Source organism: Podarcis vaucheri (assembly GCF_965113315.1).
Source record: "Podarcis vaucheri genome assembly, chromosome: 7".
In the NCBI taxonomy this organism is placed as follows: domain Eukaryota; kingdom Metazoa; phylum Chordata; class Lepidosauria; order Squamata; family Lacertidae; genus Podarcis; species Podarcis vaucheri.
In genome coordinates, this window is record NC_138765.1 from 9,391,058 (window position 1) to 9,406,438 (window position 15,381).

Consider the following 15,381-nt stretch of genomic DNA (forward strand, 5'->3'; position numbering starts at 1 on the left):
GGATTTGTGGTCAGCAGGTGGGCAGAGAGAGAGAGAGAAAGAGACAGGCAGATAGTAATATTCAGTGGAAACAACTGACCTCTGAGCCCTCTCCTCCCAGATTAATTATTATTATTATTATTATTTATTTATTTATTTATTTATTTATTTATTTATTTATTTATTTATACCCCGCCCATCTGGCTGGGCTTCCCCAGCCAATCTGGATGGCTTCCAACCAAATATTGAAATACAGTAATATAATCAAACATTAAAAGCTTCCCTAAACAGGGTTGCCTTCAGGTGTCTTCTAAAAGTTTGATAGTTGTTCTTCTCTTTGACATCTGGTGGGAGGGCGTTCCACAGGGCAGGTGCCACCGCCGAGAAGGCCCTCTGCCTAGTTCCCTGTAACTTGGCTTCTCGCAATGAGGGAACCGCCAGAAGGTCCTCGGCGCTGGACCTCAGAGTCCAGGCAGAACGATGGGGGTGGAGATGCTCCTTCAGATATACTGGACCAAGGCCTTTTAGGGCTTTAAAGATCAACACCAACACTTTGAATTGTGCTTGGAAATGTACTGGGAGCCAATGTAGGTCTTTCAAGACCGGTGTTATGTGGTCTTGGTGGCTGCTCCCAGTCACCAGTCTAGCTGCTGCATTCGGGATTAGTTGTAGTTTCCAGGTCACCTTCAAAGGTAGCCCCATGTAGAGCACATTGCAATAGTCCAAGCAGGAGATAACCAGAGCATGCACCACTCTGGCGAGACAGTCTGCGGTCAGGTAGGGTCTCAGCCTGTGAACCAGATGGAGCTGATAAACAGCTGCCCTGGACACAGAATTGACCTGTGCCTCCATGGACAGCTGTGAGTCCAAAATGACTCCCAGGCTGCACACCTGGTCCTTCAGGGGCACAGTTACCCCATTCAGAACCAGGGAGTCCTCCACACCCGCCAACCTCCTAGACCCCAAAAACAGTACTTCTGTCTTGTCAGGATTCAACCTCAATCTGCTGGCCGCTATCCATCCTCCAACCGCCTCCAGACACTCACACAGGACCTTCACCGCCTTCACTGGTTCTGATTTAAAAGAGAGGTAGAGCTAGGTATCATCTGCATACTGATGAACACCCAGCCCAAACCCCCTGATGATCTCTCCCTGCGGCTGCATATAGATGTTAAAAAGCACAGGGGAGAGGACGGAACCCTGAGGCACCCCACAAGTGAGAGCCCAGGGGTCTGAACACTCATCCCCCCCCCACTTTCTGAACACGGCTCAGGAGGAAGGAGCGGAACCACTGTATGACAGTGCCCCCAGCTCTCAGCCCCTCTAGACGGTCCAGAAGGATATTATGGTCGATGGTATCGAACGCCGCTGAGAGATCCAGCAGAACTAGGAAACAGCAACGTTCACAGAAGCCGTAATTTCAGCAGAGCAAACCACAGCCATTATTGATCTCTCAGAATAAACCGTTGTGAGCTTGGTGGGATCAGTCTGGATGATGCCCCAAGCCCCTTCCAATTATTGGGTTCCTGTACCTGATGAGGGCTGGAATCTAACAGAGCAGGTTGCTGAACTGATCAGACAAGTTTCTTTGCAAGACAATGACCATAGCTGGCCATTGCTGACCCTCATCAACATCCCAAAAGAAGTAGGTTGCAAGAGTGAAAACTGATTATGGCCTCCAGGTTAATGGATGGGTCTTTCCTAGCTCCTAGATAGTTGTGTTTGAGAGCTGGGCTGGAAGCTGGAGACACAGAGTCATGCTTGCTCTGTGCCGGATCCAAAGTTGTCATTTTTGTTTTTTGTACCTAGACAGCACCTTAAAAAGTAGAGGACATCACCTTGCCAACAAAGGTCCGTATAGTAAAAGCTATGGCTTTCCCAGTAGTGATGTATGGAAGTCAGAGCTGGACCATAAAGAAGGCTGACCGCCAAAGAATTGATGCTTTTGAATTATGGTGCTGGAGGAGACTCTTGAGAGTCCCATGGACTGCAAGAAGATCCAACCTTTCCATTCTGAAGGAAATCAGCCCTGAGTGCTCACTGGAAGGACAGATCCTGAAGCTGAGGCTCCAAGACTTTGGCCACCTCATGAGAAGAGAAGACTCCCTGGAAAAGACCCTGATGCTGGGAAAGATGGAGGGCACAAGGAGAAGGGGACGACAGAGGACGAGATGGTTGGATAGTGTTCTCGAAGCTACCAGCATGAGTTTGACCAAACTGTGGGAGGCAGTGGAAGACAGGAGTGCCTGGCGTGCTCTGGTCCATGGGGTCACGAAGAGTCGGACATGACTAAACGACTAAACAACAATACATTTTTATTGATTTTTTTGACACATCAGTTCCAAAAGTCATACAACATAACTTCTCATCTTATACAATATTTCCCAAAGTTGTCATTTTTGAGCCATTTTTGTAGGAAATTGCAAAAAACGACACTGCCGACATGGGTTGCCATACATCCGGATCTTCCCAGACATTTTTTTCCAATTTCCGCCCGGAAACTGCTGCCTACTGCAGTATTCTGGATATGTCTGGGAGAATTCAGGACGTATGACAACACTAATATATGGAGGGATCTTTTTGTTTGTGGGCGAGAGATTCTTTTTGCAAATGCGACACTAGGAGAGATGCAAGTTAAGCGCTGGTTAATTTTTGTGCAGCTTTTAGAAACAAAATAAAATCGCAAGTAAGACTGCATTTTAGGTTCTTGAGATAAGAAACTCAGAGAGGGCAAAGAAATTGACAGATTTCTCTCTCCCTACTAGTCAGGGCTGATGAGAGCCATAGCCTTATAACATCTGCAGAGAGGCAAGTCTCCCCACCCCACTATAGGCAAAACACCTTGAATAGCACAGGACGGCTAAATCTTACTAAATTAAGTCCTTGGTGAGTTACACAATGTAGATAATGCAGCTCTGAGCATTTGCTTTCTAAAAGCTGATCCCTCTGGGAGCGAAGGCGTTCTTCAGTTAATGAGCCAGAATCAATAGCGGGTTGTTCAATGACTGCCATTTAACTACTCACGCTGGTAGGGGGCAAGGTGCTGTTTCGAAAGCAGAACCAAGGCAAATCCCTTGTCCAGAGAGCCTGCCCCTCTATGCCCCAAACTTATAAATACCTTTGGTGAGCAGCCGCAGAGTAGCATTTGGGGTTTTTGTGCTGGGATGTTTCCATTTAATGAAAAGATTGTGTGTGTGTTTCTGGTAAAGGTAAACGGACCCCTGACCATTAGGTCCAGTCACAGATGACTCTGGGGTTGCGGCGCTCATCTCACTTTATTATTCCTCCATTCTGAAGGAAATCAGCCCTGAGTGCTCACTGGAAGGACAGATCCTGAAGCTGAGGCTCCAATACTTTGGCCACCTCATGAGAAGAGAAGACTCCCTGGAAAAGACCCTGATGTTGGGAAAGATGGAGGGCACAAGGAGAAGGGGACGACGGAGGATGAGATGGTGGGACAGTGTTCTCGAAGATATGAACATGAGTTTGACCAAACTGCGGGAGGAAATGGAAGACAGGAGTGCCTGGCGTGCTCTAGTCCAGGGGGTCACAAAGAGTCGGACACGTCTAAACAACAACAATTATTACAGTGGTACCTCGGGTTAAGTACTTAATTCATTCTGGAGGTCCGTTCTTAACCTGAAACTGTTCTTAACCTGAAGCACCACTTTAGCTAATGGGGCCTCCTGCTGCTGCCGCGCCGACGGAGCCCGATTTCTGTTCTCATCCTGAAGCAAAGTTCTTAACCTGAAGCACTATTTCTGGGTTAGCGGAGTCTGTAACCTGAAGCGTATGTAACCTGAGGTACCACTGTATTATGGATGCTGCCTGCATGATCTGTGAGATGGAGATGCTGGATGAATTTCCTTCAAATGCCTTAATTAACAGCGCTGCAACAACAATGGTGTCCACGCCGTCTGGCTCTGCCAGGTCCATCCGCCCTGAGAGTTTAATAGTTTAATAAAGGAAACAGACCCAAAGAGAGAGGCGCGAGTAGATGAAGGGGAAGCTGAACAGCTGGGCGTGACTGAGGAACAGCGGGAAGCCCAGAGGCAGAGCCACGATCCAAGAGAAAAGGGAATTAGCTACACGGCAGGAGCAGCAAGAGGGTCGTGGGGGGCAAATGCAACTCATTAGCCCCCTTCCTTCCACCTCCATGCGCTCCTGACCCCTCACATCAGCCATGCTCAAAGCCCTCGGCTAATTGAGAAGCCCCCTGCAAGGGAGAAGGGAAGGTTTGGCCACATGGAGATGATAAAAGTATGTGGGAACATGGGGGGGGGCGCTCCATTGTGTGCAGGGAAAGTGCAATAGGGGAGGGACAGAATCGGTATTTAAAAGATCCACTACTGAGACCCTCCGTGCCCGCGGACTGCCTTGCCAGAGTGGTGCATGCCCTGGTTATCTCCCGCTTGGACTACTGCAATGTGCTCTATGTGGGGCTACTTTTGAAGGTGACCCGGAAACTGCAATTAATCCAGAATGCGGCAGCTACACTGGTGACTGGGAACGGCCGCCGAGACCACATAACACCGGTCCTGAGAGATCTGCATTGGCTCCCAGTACGTTTCCAAGCACAATTCAAAGTGTTGGTGCTAATCTTTAAAACCCTAAACGGCCTCAAAGGCCCAGTATACCTGAAGGAGCGTCTCCACCCCCATCGTTCTGCCCGGACACTGAGGTCCAGCACTGAAGGCCTTCTGGCGGTTCCCTCATTGCGAGAAGTGAGGTTACAGGGAACCAGGCAGAGGGCCTTCTCGGCGGTGGCGCCCGCCCTGTGGAACGCCCTCCCACCAGATGTGAAGGTAATAAGCAATTATCTTATCTTTAAAAGACATCTGAAGGCAGCCCTGTTTAGGGAAGTTTTTAATATTTAATGCTGTATTAACACTCGATTGGAAGCCGCACAGAGTGGCTGGGGAAACTCAGCCAGATGGGCGCGGTATAAATAATAAATTATTATTATTATTATTATTATTATTATTATTATTATTATTAACTACCTCTGAAGTATAGAAAAAGCCAGCAGTGCCTCTGAGCATGGGCAGAGTCATTCCACTGCCCACCAAGCAACTCGCGCCATGATTCAAGCCAGCCGGTGTACATAACCTGGGACAGGGTTGAATAATGTGGCCCCCACACAGCCCAGAAAATTTGCTGGGGGAGGGGGGTTGGAGTCACGAGGAGTGAGGAATTCAGGATTTGCGGACATAAGGTGAGGGACGGGTTTGAGCCAAGTTGGTTTTCCAATGGTCTGCCGCGGAGCAGCTGAATCACTAAGCAAGAGGGCCTCTGAGCATGTGCAGAGTGCACCTGTGAATGCAAAGGGCAGCTTACATGGGGAGGCCACGGCTGTCTCAGCCTGGTACCCTCCAGATTATTTAGACTACAGCTGATGATGGGAGTTGTAGTCCAAAACATACCTGTCGGTTGGAGATGCTGCGATTCTTCACCTTCTTTTCCTCCCTCCCTGTGGAGGCACCATCTCACTGCAGTGGCCGCCCTCGCCAGCTGTGCCCAAAGCCCTTTTGAGCTTGACAGCTGCTGCCGAGGGAGAAAGGAGGTCCCTCATCTTAGATCTACACAGGTAAATATCAAGGAGGGGAATGAGCTCTTGTAAGGCAAGAAGTCTCTCCCCGTCGTATCTCACGACCATGGTAAAACCACTTGGATTTTTTAAAAGACACAGAGATCCAGTTCACAGGCAGAGTGCACCATATTGCGGCAGGTATAATTGGCAAGTAATTTCCTGGATTCGGGTGCAAAATTCAGTGGGGAAATCCATACCATGGCTCCTAAGAAAGGGGATCTTATTCTATGTACCAAGCCAGACCATTAGTCCATCTAGTTCAATAGTGTTCACACTGACTGGCAGCATCTCTCTGGGGGTTCAGGAAGAGGTCTTTTCCTAGCCCTACATGCTGTCGGTGATCGAACCTGAGAACGTCTACCTGCAAGGCAGATTGCCACTGAGCCCTTCCACCTTGAGGGCATCGCACTCTCCTGGCCTCAGTTCTACCACCTGTTAAATGGGCGCAATAGTGACTTAAATGGACGTTTTGCCTTTTAAAAGGGATCTCTGAGTATTAAGAGTAAAATCACAACAACGGAGCATCTGTTAAATAGTTATAGCTAGCTGTTTGTGGTTCATTGCCCCTCTGCCTTATAAGAAAGCAAAAAGGCCCAAGAGATTCGAAAAGGAATCTAGCTCATGAAAAAGCCAACTTTTCAAACCCACATGGATGAACAAAGCCTGAGATATTTTGTTTTAATGCCGTTTGTATGGAGAAGGAAGCGCTCTCTCTTTGCAGCCATGAACAGTGCAGTCATGGGCACGCCTACTCTGAAGTAAGCCGCACTGAGTTCAACAGAAAAGGTGTAGAGGATTGCAGTCTAACAGTACATTCCTAACGGCATCTCCCCAGAAAGAAGTCTTGTTCAATTCAATGGGACTAACTCCTAGGTGTGCTTGGTGCACAATTATCAAGCATTGCTTGCATGCCATTTTGTATTCTGAATTCTGCCTCGTATACAGTATTGCAATTTTTTTTTATTTCCTGCCAATCCACACTACCCTGGTATAATCTGATTGCCTGCAAAAGAGAGAGAGAGAGAGAGCATGGAGAAGCATTGTGATTTTTGGTTCCAGCAGGGAATTTCAACTTGAAAAGTGAAGTAAAAGGTTAGATGAGACAGGGAAGATCTACCAAGAAGACCTAACTTGGAGAATCAGATGCATTTGGGGGAGAAGCGAGGATTTAAAAAGTACCTCCTCAAAGGTGGAGGATCCACCTACCTTGGCCAGATCCAACACCAAGTCAATCCTCACGCGCTCAGAATCACTCCAGAGCAATAAGCCTCTCGCCCAACCCAACCCAACCCTTTGCCTTGCCTCTCCCCAGCCTGGGACAGCTCCGGGTTCGAAAGGAGGCAAGCGAGGGGGAACTCTGGCTGTTACCTGTCGTCCACGGCCGTCCTTGCAAAGTGGCTCCTCTCTGCTGTCTCTGGTCGGAATGAGCAGCTGCCGCCACCTGGGGCACCGGGAGCCGCAGGAAAGCAGGCAGGGAGGGGAAGAAGGGAGGGAGGCACCTCCCAGCCCACCCCTGGGAGACACGGTTTCAGAGGAAGGCGGCTTGTAGGAAGAGGGAATCATAGAATCATAGAATCATAGAGTTGGAAGAGACCACAAGGGCCATCGAGTCCAACCCCCTGCCAAGCAGGAAACACCATCAGAGCACTCCTGACATATGGTTGTCAAGCCTCTGCTTAAAGACCTCCAAAGTAGGAGACTCCACCACACTCCTTGGCAGCAAATTCCACTGTCGAACAGCTCTTACTGTCAGGAAGTTCTTCCTAATGTTTAGGTGGAATCTTCTTTCTTGTAGTTTGGATCCATTGCTCCGTGTCTGCTTCTCTGGAGCAGCAGAAAACAACCTTTCTCCCTCCTCTATGTGACATCCTTTTATATATTTGAACATGGCTATCATATCACCCCTTAACCTCCTCTTCTCCAGGCTAAACATGCCCAGCTCCCTTAGCCGTTCCTCATAAGGCATCGTTTCCAGGCCTTTGACCATTTTGGTTGCCCTCCTCTGGACACGTTCCAGTTTGTCAGTGTCCTTCTTGAATTGTGGTGCCCAGAACTGGACACAGTACTCCAGGTGAGGTCTGACCAGAGCAGAGTGGGAGGGAAAGCAGGCCCAAGCCCTTCGGAGAGAACTGGCTTGGATTTCAGGTGTCTGAGGTCTGAAGGGCATCGGAGGATCCTGCTGGACCAAACCAATGGTCCATTCAGTCCCACATCTTCTTCTTGCAGCAGCCAGCCACATGCCTGTGGAAAGCCTGCAAGCAGGATTGGAGCACGAGAGGAACTCTCCCTTCCTGGGGTTTCCAGCAACTGGTACCCAGAAGTGTTGGTGTTGTTGTTGTTTAGTCGTTTAGTCATGTCCGACTCTTCGTGACCCCCTGGACCAGAGCACGCCAGGCACTCCTGTCCTCCACTGCCTCCCGCAGTTTGGTCAAACTCATGCTGGGAGCTTCGAGAACCCTGTCCAACCATCTCGTCCTCTGTCGTCCCCTTCTCCTTGTGGCCTCCATCTTTCCCAACATCAGGGTCTTTTCCAGGGAGTCTTCTCTTCTCATGAGGTGGCCAAAGTATTGGAGCCTTCGCTTCAGGATCTGTCCTTCCAGTGAGCACTCAGGGCTGATTTCCTTCAGAATGGAGAGGTTTGATCTGCTTGCAGTCCATGGGACTCTCAAGAGTCTCCTCCAGCACCAGAATTCAAAAGCATCAATTCTTCGGCGATCAAAGTGTTGGTGCTGACCTTTAACGCCCTGAACGGCCTCGGTCCAGTATACCTGAAGGAGCGTCTCCACCCCCATCATTCTGCCCGGACATTGAGGTCCAGCGCCGAGGGCCTTCTGGCAGTTCCCTCATTGCAAGAAGTGAGGTTACAGGGAATCAGGCAGAGGGTCTTCTTAGTGGTGGCACCCGCCCTGTGGAATGCCCTCCCACCAGATGGCAAGGAAATAAGCAGCCATCCTTTTATTCTCTCCTCCACATATCGAGTCACATTTATCATAAAGATTTTTTAAAACAATAAAAGACAGTCTGAATACAAGTTTCCTGGTATTCATTCCTGGTATATTGCACTCGAAAAGCAATGACAAACCTAGACAGCATCTTAAAAAGCAGAGACGTCACCTTGCCAACAATGGTTCGTATAGTTAAAGCCATGGTTTTCCCAGTAGTGATGTATGGAAGTGAGAGCTGGAACATAAAGAAGGCTGATCACCAAAGAATTGATGCTTTTGAATTCTGGTGCTGGAGGAGACTCTTGAGAGTCCCATGGACTGCATGAAGATCAAACCTCTCCATTCTTAAGGAAATCAGCCCTGAGTGCTCACTGGAAGGACACTTCCTGAAGCTGAGGCTCCAATACTTTGGCCACCTCATGAGAAGAGAAGACTCCCTGGAAAAGACCCTGATGTTGGGAAAGATGGAGGGCACAAGGAGAAGGGGACAACAGAGGCAAGATGGTTGGACAGTGTTCTCGAAGCTACAAACATGAGTTTGACCAAACTGCGGGAGGCAGTGGAAGACAGGAGTGCCTGGCGTGCTCTGGTCCATGGGGTCACGAAGAGTCGGACACGACTAAACGGCTAAACAAAAACAACTTCCCTGAACTGTCAAGTTGAGAGGATACATTCAGGCACTATTTGTAACATTAAACTTTAAAGATCTGCCCCCCCCCCAATATCCATAACATACTGCTGCATCACACTGTTGACACATGTTCAGCTTGCAGTCCACTAAGACTCCTAGATTCTTTTCACATGTGCTACTGGCAAGCCATGTGCCCCCCCCCCCATATCATATATCTGTGCAGCTGATTCTTCTCGCCCCCTCCCCCCCCCCAGCCACAGTTTCTGCAGAGGAACGGTGTAAAGGCTGGGAAGGATGGCTATAATGTAAAGAACACGGTAGAGAAATGAGAATAAAGTATCTCTGGATTTTTTTGATTGCATGCAATGTCAACTTGCATCCATGTGGAGGCAGCATAAAGCAAGAGAACGATGCCATGGAAAATCCTAGACTCTTCAAGGTTCTCTCTTGCCACTGGAATTTGCCACAAAGGTGCGGGTCAACCCCGTTCACCAACCTGGTGCCCCTTCCAGCTGTTTTGAACTACAACTCCCTGGGGCTGGTGATGAGAGTTGTAGTCTGAAATATCTGGAAGCGGCACTGGGTTGGCGAAGGTTCTGCAAATCCCAAATCCTGCTCCTCAAAAGATGGAGCTGGGTTTATTGAAATCTCCCCCTCCCCACCCGAAAAAAGCCAACCCAGACTCATATTTGACCAGGATCCTTTCCAATAATAAAACCACAAATGCCTGTGTTGGAATTGGACTAGTGAGACCTGCGAGATGAGCACAGAACTCCAGAGTTGGCCACGACTGGACCCAACGGTCAGGGGTCCTTTTACCCTTACTGAAATATACTCGGAGTCCTGTAGTGATTTCATGCACTTTATTGCAGCTTGTAAAACAGTGAATGAATTGCCCCCCAAACCTCAGGCTTTTATTTACATTATTTACACAATGAGTCCCATCTGATTGGCTGATTCTGCTTCCCTCCTGGAGCCTGATTGGTCTTTTCCTGCAAGCCAATCAGTTGTTGCATTCTACGATCCACTTGTCTCTCACTGCATCCGTTGGATCAGCAGATGGAGCAAGCAAGGGTAATCTGCAGAGCGAAGAACAACCGTCCAGATCTTGCCACTGTCGCCGTGAAGTGAAAAACAAGATAAAGCAGGGATCCCCAACCTTTGGCCCTCCAGATGTTTTGGACTACAATTCTCATCATCCCTGACCACTGGTCCTGTTAGCTAGGGATCATGGGAGTTGTAGGCTAAAACATCTGGAGGGCCGAAGGTTGCGGAAGCCTGAGATAAAGGGTCAGATCGTTTGGGTGAGAGATAGCCAACTGCCACAAACGACTTCCTCGGGGGGGGGGTGCAGATCCAGCTCAATGGCAGCCAGCAGACCAGTCATACTCTAAACCATGTGTAGGCAACCTAAGGCCTGGGGGCCGGATGCGAGCCAATCGCCTCCTCAATCCAGCCCGCGGAATGAGCGTGTTTTTACATGAATAGAATGTGTGCTTTTATTTTAAATGCGTCTCTGGGTTATTTGTGGGGCATAGGAATTCGTTCATTTCCACACACACACCCAAAAAAGTCCGGCCCACCACATGGCCTGAACGATGATGGACCAGCCCACAGCTGAAAAAGGTTGCTGACCCCTGGCCTAGGATCTCTCTTCATCTAAATCCAGCCATGCATGGACCACTTATAAACACCATCTGCAACTCCTAGAAAGATTCCATCAATGGTGTCTCGGGAAGTCAGGCGAACTAATGCCAGTGTACTTGAAGAAGCAAAGATCGCCAGTGTCAAAACGATGATTCTTCAACATTAACTTCGTTGGACTGGTCATGTTGTGCGGATGCCTGATTATTGTCTTCCAAAGCAACTATTCTATTCCAACTTAAAAATGGAAAGTGTAATGCTGGTGGTCAACAAAAGAGATTTGAAGACTCTTTCAAGGCAAACCTACAAAAATGTAGTATAAACACCGACAACTGGGAAACACTGGCCTGTGAGAGCTCCAGTTGGAGAACAGCCTTTGCCAAAGGTGTCATGGGCTTTGAAGACACTCGAACTCAGGGCGAAAGGGAGAAACGTGCTAAGAGGAAGGCATGTTTGGCAAACCCTCACCCTGATCAACTCCCGCCAATGTCCCCACTGTGGAAGGACATGTGGATCCAGAATTGGCCTCCACAGTCACTTATGGACTCACTGTTAAGAATGTGTTTATGGAAGACAATCTTACTCGGCTACAAGGGATCGCCAAAGAAAGAAGACAGAATTCTTGCTTAAAGTTATCTGCAACCAACCCGACCTCGTGAGAAACTGGCCACGAGACCAGTCTCCTCATTGGAGTCTTAGGCCTTTCTACCTCAGACTCTAACCTCTGCAAAGCTGCCTCTTTGCAACGCTTTTGGCTCTGGCAAAATTGGTTAATAAATAGATCCGGGGGGGGGGGTTTACTTTCAAAGGCATCTCCGACACTCTGCCCCTTCCAGAAGCTTCCAAATTTTCGAGGGTGGAGGAGGGAATGCGGACGACCTTTTCCCATCCCTGACAGAAGTGACTCCATTTTGAGAGGGGCAGGGGGTAACTTATCTATTTAGGAGACCTTGGCCGGCTTTGCTCCTTTGTTCAAGGGAACTTTGCCGGGCGATGTGGCATTTGATCGAATCCAGATGGGATTCCAGTTCCTTCGACCTGATGTCATGTTTGTGTGTGTGTGTGTGCATGCACGCAGGGCCTCGCTCACAAACACGCACACGCAGACATGCTCGTGAGGTGGTCACCTCCTGACTCCGGTTTCGCCTGCCCTTCCCCGCCCCCCCTTTGCGGCAGCTGCAATAAAGGATGCCGAGGGGGCTAAAATTAACCCCAGGAAAATCTCGGGCCAGCGTCTGGAACAGATCAGAATCATTCCAGACACCGAGAGACGGGGGGAGAGGCATGTGTCTGTGAGTGTGCGCATAGTTCAGCGCACTTTGGAGGAGGGCGAAGGAGGGATTGCAAACAGAAAGGAGAAACACACACAGAGTTAAAGTTTAAAAAAACCCAGCCCTTTAAAGCAGCTGCTGAGCGAAAAAGTAAAAATTAGGGTCTTCAGGAACTTTGAGACCCCACCAGGCGAAGAGAAGGCAGTTTAAGTAGCACCACGGCAAGGAGAGTGGCCGGGCGAATAAAAGGAAGCAAGGAATGGGCTCGGGCCGCTCTGCACATGCTCAGATGCACCCCTCATTGAGGGTTGACAACCAGCCAATGGAATGTAGTGTTTAGGACCTGGGAGACCAGGGTTCGAATCCCACCCTGACTCAGCCATGAAACTTACCTTGGGCCACTTGCAATATGCTACTATTCGGAATCCTCAGTATTTTTTCCATTTTAAGTGAGAATATCCTAATAACCTGTTTTGTTTTGTTTTGTTTTGTTGTCGTTTAGTCGTGTCCGACTCTTCGTGACCCCCTGGACCAGAGCACCCCAGGCACTCCTGTCTTCCACTGCCTCCCGCAAACTTTGGTCAAACTCATGTTGGCAGCTTCGAGAACACTGTCCCACCATCTCGTCCTCTGTCGTCCCCTTCTCCTTGTGCCCTCCATCTTTCCCAGCATCAGGGTCTGATCTATCTGACTTTTTCTGGGGGAATCTCCTTTGCCTTTCAGCAGGAACCTGAAGGCATTTGGGCTTTTAGTCTATTTTGAAATGTTCGATTTAGTTGTCTTAATTTTTTATTAAGCTCTATTTTTATTTTTTTGCATGAATTTTGTATGGGGGGGGGGCTTTCTTGGCCAAACAGCAACACAGAAATAAGCATATATATATATATATATATATATATATATATATATAATATAAAACAACCTAATGTTCAGGCACCTCCTACACATGCTCTTTAAAGTAACTTTTCCCTTCTTTTTAATGCCATTTCCCCCTAGAAAAGGCATCCTCCACTTTGACCAAGCCTTTCTTAAAGATCCTTTTTATTTCTCTAAACTTAAACGTCCGAAACGCAATAACCTTCAGGTGCCCCAAATCCCTGCTCTTCTGGGGTTGCCCATACAGGAAATTACTCAATAAATAACCTTCATATCCTGGTTATATATCACATTTATATCATGGATAATAGCAACAACGTTTGGTTTATATCAATAAATAACGTTTCTATCATGGCCGAGTGTCCTGTGAATTTCACATGTGTTACTTCAGCCTGTCCCAATTCTCCTGACGTTAAGGACTGGCAACAGGATGAGGGAACGTAACCCTGCCTCCCAGTGACTCCAAGGCAGGGGCAAGATTTGAACCCGGGACACGGCATTGCCCAGCTCTCTACCCCTGCTTTGCCCCGCCTCTGCCACCATCTCAGTTCCTCGGCTCCTAATTAACCGACTTGGGCGATTCGAGACGCCCGTCTCTCCTCTCAGGCTTCCGGTATAGGGACCGGCTGGTGCCGTTGCCATGGCGACTCTTCTGCAAGCGCCAGCATCCTCCGTGATGCGGGCAAAGGAGACGATCACCTTAACCCTTGCTGGGTACCATCCATCTTGTGCGTTCTCTCACATATCGCAGAATCATGGGATTGCAACGCATGTTCTGGAACTTTCCACCGTGGGCAAACATCACCGGCTAGCCGCCAACTTTGGCCTGGCAAGGCCTCAGCGAGCCCTCCTGTCTTTGCTGCCTGCCTGGGGCTGACAAAACAGGGGGAGAAGCATCTCTTAACCCCCCAAATGTGGCCGCAGGTTGTGTCGACTCACTTCCCAGCATCCTTTTATCGGTTAACCTGTTCTGGCCTTTGGAGAGGGCTAATTTGGGTCATCTTTGACCCTGTTTCTGGCACTGTTTTTAAAACTCGTACATAAACGATTCAACTCCTTCCTTTAGCACTTTGCGTTCTCCAGAAAAAAAATGGATGGTCCTTTGGCCAGGGTCTCAGGCTTAGCTAAGGCCTCACTCACATTTAGACACTTTCTAATTGAGGGGCTGGGGGTGGGTTTTGGTAAGTTTCGCAACTTGTCTTGATGCGCATCACACCAAAAATGGGACACACGTTCTCAGCTTTCCCAATTTAAGCAAATAAGAAGATGCTATTTGATTAAAGAACCTTTTTTTTTTGTTAACCAGTACGGTATATATACATACTAATATATATACATACTAAAATGAGCCTAAAATGTTCATAAATATTAACAAGCATATGCTACTATTCGGAATTCTCAGTAATTTTTCCATTTTAAGTGAGAATATCCTAATAACCTGTTTTGTGTTTTTGCTTTGCTATACAAACCTTTTAAAAGCATTACTAGCCCTCACAATACACAATATTTTTTTCCAGGGGATGTGAAACAGTCAACTTATTCTCTCTCTCTCTCTTTAATAATATTTTTATTAAAGATTTTCCTCGTTTACAAAAGCACAAGCATTGTCTCTTCCTTCAGGTTGTTTTCTCTCTCTCTCTCTCTCTCTCTGTGTGTGTGTGTTTGATTTTAATTCTCCTTCAACTCAATTGCTTTCCTTTACTCTTCCATGTCATCGAAGCATATGCCCTCGTTTAAACAAATAAAATTAGATAAATATGAATGCAAATATATAGGCTCTGGTGGCCCAGGATTAGATCGTGATGGACAGAGTCCTCTCGGATCAGCAACTACTTTAGCACAGCTTAAAGCAGGCTTCCTCAACCTCGGCCCGCCAGATGTTTTTTTGAGACTACAATTCCCATCATCCCTGGCCACTGGTCCTGCTAGCTAGGGATCATGGGAGTTGTAGGCCAAAAACTTCTGGAGGGCTGGGGAAGCCTGGCTTAGTGGGCTTCAGAACCTGGAAGTGGCCTGGGGATCTCACGACCTTTGAGGGTGCTTGCTAAAGAGCACTTTGCCGCCGAGTGCCGAGAGAGAGGGGTGACAAAGGCCTTTCCCCACCAGCAACGCAAATCTTCGTACAACTCAGCAGCTGGTGACGGGCGCCAAAATCCAGGCGCAGAGTAAAAGGGAGGAAAGGGAGGTGGGGTCTCGTGTCTCTCATCTGGAACACATTAGGAGAGGCCCCGTCCACGACATGAGTTTTTCTTTTTTTTAAGTCAGCCGCAGCCTAGACGAAAAGGGACTCCGAAAGACTCCCTTCCCTCACCTCCCCCATGCTCAGGTTTCCATTACGAGCCGGTGAGATATTCAGATGGTACAAATTAGCCACGCACTTCATAAAAGAAGCCTTCCCCCCCCCCCTCCATGCCTGGTTCCAGCTTAAGTTTCTACAATTCCCTA